Here is a 12,153-nt window from a genome sequence, read left to right on the forward strand (position 1 = left end):
ACTAATGTATCTTCCCATTTGGTAATTAGTAATTTCATCATTTCGATTTACAACTCCAAATACTGCCATGTCACTTCTTTTATTGATATATTTGCATATGTATTTGATGGATTTTACGGAGTTACAATATTCCACATTTATATGTGCGTTAAATTTTTTCGATAATAATTTGGAATACGCAGTGACTGTTTTTCCATTATCTTCTGGTGATCTTCTACGGTAGATTGGATATCCATCATTTCCAGTCATTGTTTCAGCAATTAATTGCCTTGGGTAGTTTTTTGAACATTTACTATCAACCATACACGGAGAATTTTGATTTAACGTAACACGCGGTCCATGAATCATGTTTTTGGTTACAGTAGTATGTAATTCTGGATCTTCATTTATATCTGGAATTTCAGCACATATAATATGATCAATTTTATCTGTGGTTAGTTTTTGTTTTAACCAAATCAAAATATGCGCATGAGGCAAGACTCTTTTTTGCCATTCCACAGAATACATGAAACATTGTGCCTCTCCGTAAACTTTATATTTTACAATGTAATCCATTAGAGACTGTAGCTTTCGTCTAAACACTCTTGCAGTAATGTCATGCCTATCAGTAGCTAATTTCCCAGGATATAAATGATTCTTAATATCATCCTATTTCGGATTGCATGTGAAAGTTATGAATAAGTCGGGTCGACCATAATTTCTGACATAACATTGCATCTTGGGCGTATTCATGCATATGCCTTGGACTGCCTGTATACGATGAAGGTAATATTACCATTTGACCAATGTTATTAACGTTGGTATCGTTGTTAATTGCATCTCGTAAATGTATGTATTCGTCACAGCGTAATTTTCTTTGGTTGAATCTAATGTTATTAATTCAATCGTTCTGTTTCTATTTTCGCATACATGTCAACAATATACTGATGAAATAATTTACGACATTTTAAAATGTGATTCTCTTGATTTTCTCTTATCATGATTCTGTATGCATAATAATTCATTGCGCTTACAGTTTTATTTGTTTCTTGACCATTTGCTGGATTTATTTGTTTTATATCAATCGAATAACCATCTTCACCACGACAGAACATAAGAGGATATTGTAATGCATCATATTTTCGATGCGTTTCATTAACACGTTGCAGTGTATCATTTCTTCTTTGTAAAACAATATCTCTTGGTTGAAATTCATTGTTATAGTGCATATATATTTATAACTTTATTAATTGTAATATTTTCCCACAATACGCTAGCGAAAATGCAACAGAAAGCAAAATAATAATATTAAATTTCTTAACTTTATTTTTTCCCCAAAATATGTATATTTGTCCAAATGCATTTCCACTAACGAAAATGCAACAGAAAGCAAAATAATAATATTAAATTTCTTAACTTTATTTTTTCCCCAAAATATGTATATTTGTCCAAATGCATTTCCGCTAACGAAAATGCAACAGAAAGCAAAATAATTGTATTAAATTTCATAACTTTATTAATTGTATTCTTTTCCCACAATATGTGTCAATATGTAAATTTGTCCAAGTGCATTTCCGCTAACGAAAATGCAACGGAAAGCAAAATAATAGTATTTAAGAAAGTGTAAAATAAAGAAAGATAGCTCATTATTGATTCAACTTTAAAACTCGTGTGTTTTATTCTTTTTCGTTGTTCTCCGCTCCGGGAATAAAACTGGCGCAGTCGGTAGGATACCGTAATTATCCTATCCACTATAAGATTAAGTAAGGATAAGTGGGTTTTTACCCTTAATGCGGTCCTTGGACTTTTCCGCGAAATTGCTGGCAAAAGATTGCCGCAACGGTGGAAAAAACAAAAAAAAAACACTTTAATAATAAACATTTGTGTTTGTGGGCAAAATATTGCCAAAACCAAAAATTTAAAATAATAAACACCTGTACTTTGTGGGCACAAATTGCCAAAATCGAACAGGACATAAAGACTTTTAGTGAGCAAAGGATTGCCACAAAAGGAATCTTTTATAAAACTTTTTACGAGTAAATAAAATTCGCCAAATCAAAAACAAAAAAAAAACATTACACGCAGTGAGCACGAGTGAAGTGTATCCCCATTGACATCAGAATAAAACTAAGACAGGAAACTACCAAACAACAACAGTGTAACAATCATTTCAACACGTACCAACGAACATTCAAGAAAGATCTACAAATCCACAGCAAACGAGCGAAATCCAAATCAGCTGCAAATAAGCAAAACCGTGAAAAAGAAACTTCAACCAGCAAAAATCAAACAGCAGCAAATATTTCCCGATTTGAATTACCACCATCGCACTCGTGAAAGACACCAACACATTACATCCACTGCAGGAGGAAGGCATCGCAGAAGTGAGTCAATTAAGTAAAATTATCAAAAGTTATCATTAAATTATATAGTAAGGTAATATTGTAAAATACCCAAAATTAAATGGCCCAAATAAATTTCGACCCTCTTAAATATTTAGGGACTCTTCCCGAATTTAATGGAGATTTTAGAGACCTCCGAACGTTTTTAAGTTTGATAGACAAAATCCACCCGTTACTCCAACAATATGACGAACTGTCACAATCCCTTTTTTCGGATCTAATAAAAAGCAAACTGAAAGGAAAAGCTAGAGAAGTTGTCGAAATCAATTGCCAAGCCATTTCGTAGAGCGATATAAGGGGTGTACCACAAAATAATTTCGGCGATAGGTTAAGCTGCGACGATTTATTTGATCTACTCAGGGCAACAGTCTTCAAAAGTACTAGTGTAGAATTTTATGAAGAAATAAAAAATAAATTAAGACGGTTAAATAACAAAACGCTTTCGGTTCTCGGGCAAGAACAAGGAGGACTAAACTTAGCAGCCCAAAATAATTGTAGAGCCGCGTTAAATGTATTTAAATCTAAAATACCTGAACCGATGAAGACAATATTAGCTTGTAGAAATCCAAACAGTTTGGAAGAAGCGATGAACATCTTATTCGAAACAGGAAAACAAAATATTTTAGACCCTACCTCTTTGGTCGCAAATTTGTGATAGAAACAGATCACAAGCCACTAACATGGCTCTTTTCTATAAATGAACCCAATTCGAAACTTGTTAGGTGGAGATTAAGATTATCCGAATACGATCACGAAATTAGGTACAAAAAAGGAACAAAGAATGGTAATGCCGATGCTTTGTGAAGGATTGAAACTGAACCCAGCATAAATACACTAGAATGTGATAATGTTACAATAAAAAGTACTACTTCACCAATTAATATGTTTAAAAACCAAGTAGTTGTAATGAAAACAACCTCTGGATCATTAAGAATAAAAAATAAATCTGTTTTTAAGAATAAAAGAAAATTAATTTCTATGAAAGAAATAGACAGAGAAACGACAATTACAATACTAAAGAATCATTTTAATCTAACACAGCTTAACGCTATTCTTATTCAAGATGATTTTTATACAATGTTTAAAAATGTTTACAAATTTTAAGGTACTTAGATGTACACTAGACTGGCCGCAACTTTTTTTTTGTGGAAATCCATAAATTTTCGGGTCTTAAAACATGAGGTTAGGAGTAATAAAAAACGGTGTAATTTTTAACCCGATCCGATGATGCCTAACCGTGCCCATTTGAGCCCAAAGTATGGACAATTTCAAAAAATCACAATTTTTACAAAATTTTTTTTGTTTCCAATTTATATAATTTAATTTAATTTAATATGTATATACTTAGTATATATATAATTTAACTTTATTTATATAATTTATTTTAATTTAATAAAATTTTAATTAAAAAATTAGATTGTCTATTTAATGAGAGATGTTTTGGTGTAAGACGGATACAATTGCCTGTAGTGCTCAACAACTTGCAGTAAGTACTGTTTATCTTCTTCATTATAAGTAAGCGATCTGCTGTAGTCTGTGATGAATTTCAATGCTCTCTCTGCAGCGTCATTAACTACAGACAAATGCTGACAAATTCATTTTCCCGCTATATAGTCTTCACTTTCTTGCCAAGTTGAAGGATCTGATTCCAAAAAACTTGTTTCAATTCCTAAGCGGGTAAAGAATGTTTTAGTTCTTGATGAAATAAAATCATTTATATTCTATTCTATTGGATCCACACAACGAAACCAATATGGAACGTATATGCAGGCTAAAAAAATACAAACGCTTCTTAGACTCTTTATCTCTGAAGTCGTTAACACGAATTGCTGGCGAAACAGAAACATTTTGTAGGCATATAGGGACTTCGACATAAACCTTGCGTGTGATGTTGCACCAGGTGACCGTACTTGTGAAAAATTTGGTACGTCTTCCCCAACAAAGAGCAACAATAGTTGTAGTAATTCTTTATAATCGGCACGAGTGTGGTGACTATTTAAGCAGTTAGACAAAAATTCTTAAATATTTCCACTTCAGCTATTGTAAAGACTTTCCGAACTTAATTTTCCGATATTCCACTTTTGAATGACTGAGAATTAATGTTTTTCCAGCTGTTAGAGAAACGATTGAATAAGGGAACTTCCGGTGCTGATGATTTGCCAAAATTTAGTTCGAACACTGCTTTGACTAGCAACTCACTAACATGGTGACGACAGGGAACGAAAAGTAGATTTCGGCCCAACCTTTTTTCAAGCAAGAACGCTGCTCCATTATTAACTCCCGTATTAGCAGCTGTTGTACCAAATGATACAATTTCCACTAAATCATCGAGCTTCCACTTGCACAACAAATTATGTATTTCTGCAGCTATTGCATCTCCCGTTGAACTTTCAATTTTTGGTGTCCCCAGCAGTTTTTCCATATTTTCTCCTGTGACAACGAGAGACAATCTATCTTTCTTTTCTGTGCCTCGGATTTCTGCAAGCAGCTTGCCATCCCAGTGAAGGACAAAAACGTCGGGAATCTACAAACAAGTAAAAAGAAAGGTCAAGAATCCAAAATCTTATAAACATATTCAGTAAAACCATTACATTGAATCCATTAATAATCTCTTGAGCTTGTCTGCGACGATAATCTCTCCTCATCGAATGTAATGTTGTTCGATTAAGAATTAAATCTTCCATTTTTATTGACGGCGTTCCATTAACATTTTGCATGGTATTTATGAAGGCAACAACCGTTGCACTCACCAAATGCATGGCATCTCTTGTTGAGAGGTTACATTTGTCCATGCATGCAAGCATTCTATCATCAATACAATTAATTTCTCCTCGATTTGCCTTTTTCGGTGGTAAATTAATGTTACTTCCATCTGTATCTTCGCCTTCATTCATATATTTTGCTGAATTTTCTTCGCCAGCTGAAATATCCTTTTCAGCATCCTCGGTATCAGAGACTTCAAGAGCATAACTAGCTTCAAATGGGATCAAATATTAAAAAAAAGAACCAGTAAAGCTTAACTTTAATAAACTTACTATGAACTAAATGCTTTTCAACGCGCTTTCTTTCTCCTTCCATTCGTTGCTCTTTGAGTTTTTCTTTTCTTGTGAGTACAGTATCGGCACCATAAATACTACCTGGACGTTCTCTATTTTTTTAGAGCAAAAGAAAGTCTTTATCTTCCTGCATTTTCATTATACCTAGGGTATCCATGGCTGTAATGTCAAATATGAAGTTTTCAATTTTATCCTTGAACTCTGCTTCATTTTTACGACACTTCTCGTTAGGAGTCTTGGAATGTTTTTGTAAATTTCTCCATTCCTCGTAAAGATTTTTAAGTTTTTTAATACAATTTTTTTCTTGCGCCGTTGGAATTTTCTATTAATGAACTGACGGTGACGTATTTTCCACGTATCACTAATCAGTTATGTGTGCTGAAAGCGCCTTTTGTCAGGTGGTTTTCGCGGTATAAATTGGGCCATACCGCAATAAAGTAAACAAGATCATTAATTAAAATCGCACACATCAATAAATATAAAATTCGAACAAAAAAATTGGAAACGAAAAAAAATTAGTAAAAATTGTGATTTTTTCAAATTTTCCATACTTTGGGATCAAATGGGCACGGTTAGACATCATCGGATCGGGCTGAAAAAATATACCGTTCTTTATTGCATCTAACCTCATGTTTTACGACCCGAAATCTTTCGGATTTTCAATTTTTATTTTTCTCCATACAAGCTGCGGCCAGACAGCTCTCATGACAGAAGACATAGAAGATGAAAATCGGTTAACCGAAATTATTAAGAATGAACACCTTAATAAAAACCATAGAGGAGTTCAGGCGGTTTATGAGGAATTAATTACGCGAATTTACAATCCGAAATTGAAACAAAGAATAACTCAGTTCATAAATAATTGTGAAATTTGCAACTTAGAAAAACATGACAGGAAACCTCCAAAGATCCCTTATAAAATTACGGAAACCCCACATAAACCTCTCGAAATATTACACATAGACGTATTTTATACCTTAGATAAGAAACTTTTTATGACAGCAAACGACAAATTTTCAAAATTCGCTTTTGCATTTCAAATAAACGGTAGAAGTTGGACGGAATTCAAAACAAAACTATTGCTGATAATCAATACTGTGAAAAAAAGTTTTGCGAAATAAAAATGGAGGGAATTGCGAATTTAACTTGTAGCGTTGTAGCGTTTATTTCGCAGTGTGTCCTCCCTCCGCTGGCTAACGACTGATTTCTGAAATCGAACCAGTCATTAACGCAGCGGCAAATTCGACGAAGGACACACTGCGGTACTCATATACAAATTAGCGCTAATTCTGTATATACGCGCTTGTACACAACTAGTATGTCAGCACAATAGGTAACGGTCAATGCAGAGTTCCTATTTCGTTGTTCCTTGTTCGCGTACATATGTACAAACGCGCATACACAGAATTAGCGGGAATCAAATACATAAAGTATAGTACAACAAATAATTTATAACTGATCAGGGTTTCCCAATATTTTTATAAGTAATCAGGGGTTCCCAACATTCCCGCCTCCGTGAATCAACCCGATTCACCATCATCAACGTCCAGAACAGCCAAGTTGGAGACGGCACGGCGCTTTAATCCACTCGAAGTGCGTACGTCAGCTCGTCTGACCTCACCATCCGCTCCTGCATACAAGCGTTCCACTTTGCCTCGACACCAGTCCCGACGAGATATATTGGGGTCGCATATGAAGACGAGGTCATCTATCTGCAGAGGTTTTGTTCTTTGGCACCACTTAACCCGGCGTGTCAATGTCGGAAGGTATTCCGCTATCCATCGTTTCCAAAAATGGTCCCTTAGTCGTCGAGCAAGACGTCACTGTTGTCGAAGAAAGCATTTGGTTTCCAGAACTTCGCTGGCAATCGGAGCTCGCGGTGTGTTGGCTTCACCGAGAAGGAAGTCATTTGGAGTCAGCGGCTGCTCCTGGTTGACATAGATGGGCAAGTGCGTCAACGGCCGAGAATTCACAATATTTTCCGCCTCGATTAGGAAGCAGTTGAGCGTGTGCTCCCGTGGCGACGTTTCCTTCAAAGTGCATCGTAGTACCCTCTTGACGCACTGCACCAATCGTTCCCAAGCGCCCCCCTCTGCCGGGTTGAAAGGGGAGTTAAAGATCCACTCTACGCCCCTTTGCGACAGCTCACCCTGCAGGCGATTTCAATCGAAGACTTCACTGAAGCGCTTTGCTTCCATGTCAGCACCGACGAAGTTCTTCCCATTATCGGACCTCACACGTACGGGAACGCCGCGACGATTTATAAAGTTGCGCAATACGATTATACATGAGTCAGTGCTGAGGTCATGAGCCAACTCCAGATGCACAGCCCTGACTGTCAGGCACGTAAATAACGCCACCCATCTTTTTTCGTTGGCGCGGCGAACAGTTACTGTTATCGGTCCAAAGTAATCAAGGCCCGTATAGCTGAATGGCCTGACATAAGGAGTGAGTCTATCAATCGGAAGAGGGCCCATCAATGGCGATACGGCATGGATTTTTCTTAAGCGACAAATGGCGCAATTGGCGACTATACTGCGCAGCAAACACCTGAGGCGTGGTACCCAATAAAGGCGACGTATCTCACAAATAGTGGCTTCTAGATTTTGATGATGCATTTTGACGTGGTAGTGCATGGCGACCAGATTTGAGAAACAATGCTTTGGCGGTAGTATGATAGGGCGTCTCGCGCTTATTGGGAGCCAGCTGGCAGCTTCTATGCGTCCTCGTACCCGAAGAACACCATCTTCGTCTATATAAGGCGAAAGTTGAATGAGCGAACTGGTGCGTGGCAGGTTGCGACCGCTTTCGATGTGCTGAAACTCTTCGGCGTATTCACCGCGTTGAACGAGGCGGCACAAACAAAGCTTAGCAGTCTCAACTTCTTTGGCAGTCAACCCATAGCCTCGGTCTGGCGGTTTACGGCGGCGGCAAACGTCAATGAATCGCAGGACCCATGCTGTCGTTCTCAGTTTAAACCCAAAAGTGTCGGTTGATGCCTGCCAAAACAAACCGAGTACTCTGTCCACCAGTACTCCTTCTTTATTTGCTATTTGACGGATATTCCCGTCACCATTAAGTGCTTCTGTCACTCTTAACGCGTTTGACGCGAAATTACAAAGATCGAAACCGGCCATCTTATGTATTGCTCGAACTTGTTTCGTTATGTCAGCTGCTTCTTCCTCTGTGTCAAAGCTATCGACATAGTCATCGACATAATGGTAGCCCAGTATCGATTTCACGGCTCGGGTAGCACCCTTGACTTTGTTGCCATACTCCAACGCATTGATCGTCTTCACATAATTGGCGGCGCAAGGCGAACATGCTGCTCCAAAGGTCATTACGCGCATCTCATATACCTCGGGCTGTCTGGTAGTATCACCTTGACGCCAAAGAAATCGTTGCGCACATCTGTCGTCATGTTGAACCAGCACCTGGTGAAACATCTCTTTGATGTCCCCACACACGCCCGTTGCTCCTTCCCGAAAGTGGAATAGTATAGCAGGCAAAGACCGATACTCTTGCGGACCCTTCATAAGCTGTGAATTAAGGGACACACCGTCCACCTCAGCAGCTGCGTCGAACACCATGCGTAACTTGCCTGGCTTATTTGGATTCTTCACGGCAAAATTTATGAGGGTAGATATATAGAAATTCGTGATCTTATAAACGCAAAAAAAAAATATACTCAGAAGTTAAATGAAAACCGGAAAGAGTTTGAACTGGAAAGCGGACCAAATTATATTAAAGAGATAAGAGGTGGAAAAAACCACAGAAAATATAGCAAAGTTAATACAGAAAAAATAGACGATGACCACATACAGACGACAGGAACTGGACATAAATATTATACAACTAACGTTAGATCTAAGAAGAAATACCAAGACAAAAGTAACTCCAAAATCAAGGCAACAATTAAATAAATAGATTTTTGTTTTAGATGATTAAATAGATAATAATAATGGTAAGAATTGTTCCAACATTCCCGGTTCAAACTATCGACTTACAAGACCTATCGAACAATAACGGATACATACCAATAAAAGAGGGGAAATATAAATGGTCGAACACTACATAAAGGTACTGCATATAATAAACACCACAGAATATGAAAGAACTGTGGAAATAAACAAAACCAACATTGACATCCTAAGCGTCCAGTAGCGAATCAAAAAAATGATTAACTGCAGTAAACAAGAACTTTATGCTACTAAGGGCAAAAATAGAAAATCTTAATCTTCACTTCCGAAAGAAACGGGCTCTCTTAAACATTGTAGGTAAAGGCCTTAAAATGATTGCAGGTACAATGGAAAGTGACGACGGAAAACAAATAAGTAAAACTCTTAAATTGCTACAGGCAAGCGACGAAGACATAACAAACAAGATGAACAAAGTAACTTAACCAGAACATAACTAATCATATAAACTCTCAGCAAAACACTAACGGAGTTAAGTAATCAACTATATTCAAGAATTTTATAGGAAATAAAATTCCTACCATAGAAGACGAGATAACACTTATAGAGCACGTATACTAGATTAACAATGACATCTCACTCTTACGACATCAAGTAGACGACATCGGATAGATTATTTTCTCCGGGAAACAGGGAATCATCCCCACAGATATTCTAACCTAAACCGAACTTGAACTAATCACAGGCTTTGACAGTTATACCAATATTAGAGTAGTTATAGCACTTCACGAAGGTAACATTATAATAATTCTCTCTATACCACAATATTCGCAAGACTCACTATCCATGGTGATAATTGTTTCAATAATATACTAAACTTTGAAGAAGCTAACTGCAAAATGCAAACATCAAATACACAAGAAATAATCGAAATAATTCCTGGAATATTGATACTTAAGCACTTTAACAATACAATATCCTATAATTGCAACAAAGCTAAATTGGAAACTACGAGAAATTGTTTCATCAAATTTGAAAATTGTGAAATAAACATATTGAATAAAACTTTTACCAATGTAAAAATAAAATTGTACGATAAAATTATCTTACCTAATCTTGTAACAAAAATTAAAGACACTAGTAATACAACACTAGCAGACATAAAAATTGAATCCTTATATCTAAAACAAATAGAATACGAAAAAACACTACAACAAGCACTACATACAGATAAAAATTCAAGAATAATTAGTTATAGTATAGATATCTTAACTATCATAACAATATGTATCTTAATTACTTTTATATACTTCTTTAAGAACAGTCAAACAACATATATCCCAAACCTGCAGCTAAAAAATGAAACCACCCTATAAAAATAATATAATTTCGTCGGAGCCTCAAACAAACGGTGGAGGTGTTATAGTGCATATATATTTATAACTTTATTAATTGTAATATTTTCCCAAAATACGCATATACTCATTATTGATTCAACTTTAAAACCCGTGTGCTTTATTTTTTTTCGTTGTTCTCCGCTCCGGGAATAAAACTATTCATCTCCAGATATAACAATTGCAACCTCGTTGCTTGAAGTTGGTTGATTGTATCTTCCACGATGTTCGCCGGCAGGCGTTTTATTTGCATCAATTTTAATTTTGTGATTATCAGATGACAATTTTTCGATTGTTGTTTTAAAACGTTGCACCAAAACATTGTGTGTGTGTAATAAATCTTGTAACTCTCTCATAATGACTCTGTTTATATTTCTGGAAAATGCCCACCGTGCTTCAAGTTCATCATCGTTGTCATTAATGAAATAAATTTGCAAAAATTTTGACTCTTGATCGGGTAGTGGTAGTAATGAACATATTAAGTGATATGCTTGCCCTTGAATCTGAAAAAAGCCATAATTTGTGTCCATAAAATCTAATGATTCATTAGATGTGTCAGCGAATGTTGTTGAACGTTGAAGTTTATGTATTACCTTGAACGTTGGCATGAAGTTATCGGTTATAATTTTTCCAGCACCAAAAGATGTCATTTGAAAACATGAATTATATGTGGAAATTTTTTCAAGAAAATATTTGGAATCGGGTGATGTTCCCAATAATAATGTAGCTAATGGTTCGGGCGGATATTGTATTGGCATTTCTTTTATCGAATCAAAGTGGTCTTCTTTATGTCACTCTGAGCTCTTGATTGCTACTTTTCTTGTTTTTAAATTGGAACTCAAATTAACATACTGTTAGCGCCATTTTTTTTTTTAATATAATTGAACTGTGAGCACGCGTTGAAATGAAAATTACACAGAACAGAAATGGGAAATGATCAGTAAAAATAATATATATTTTTGAAATTTTTCTTGAAAATATCTACGGAAAGTGTGAAAACAATCTCTTTTCTTAAATATCTATCTAAAAACTTCTAAATATTAATTATTTTTGCCGATTTCTTTTGTGTGTATTTTTCACACCATTTATTCACTGTTTCACTTGTTATCAATCATTTGCAAAATTAATATATATTTTGTAAATTTTTCGTGAAAATATCGTTGGAAAATGTGAAAACAATCTCTTCTCTTAAATATTTCTGACGCACTTTTTTTATCTCTTTGGTTGATGCCTGGAAACTGCTTCACTTGAACACTTTACCAAATAAAACACTTTCTTGTTAGTTTTAACACTTACTTTCACTATGCACTATTACTGATAACCTTTGGTAATCTTCTAAGAAAACGGCCTTGTTTAAGTACTTTTTTAGCGACGACCTGTTAAGGTTCGTTGAGCTAATGGTTTT

Source organism: Anastrepha ludens, chromosome X (assembly GCF_028408465.1).
Source record: "Anastrepha ludens isolate Willacy chromosome X, idAnaLude1.1, whole genome shotgun sequence".
NCBI lineage: Eukaryota > Metazoa > Arthropoda > Insecta > Diptera > Tephritidae > Anastrepha > Anastrepha ludens.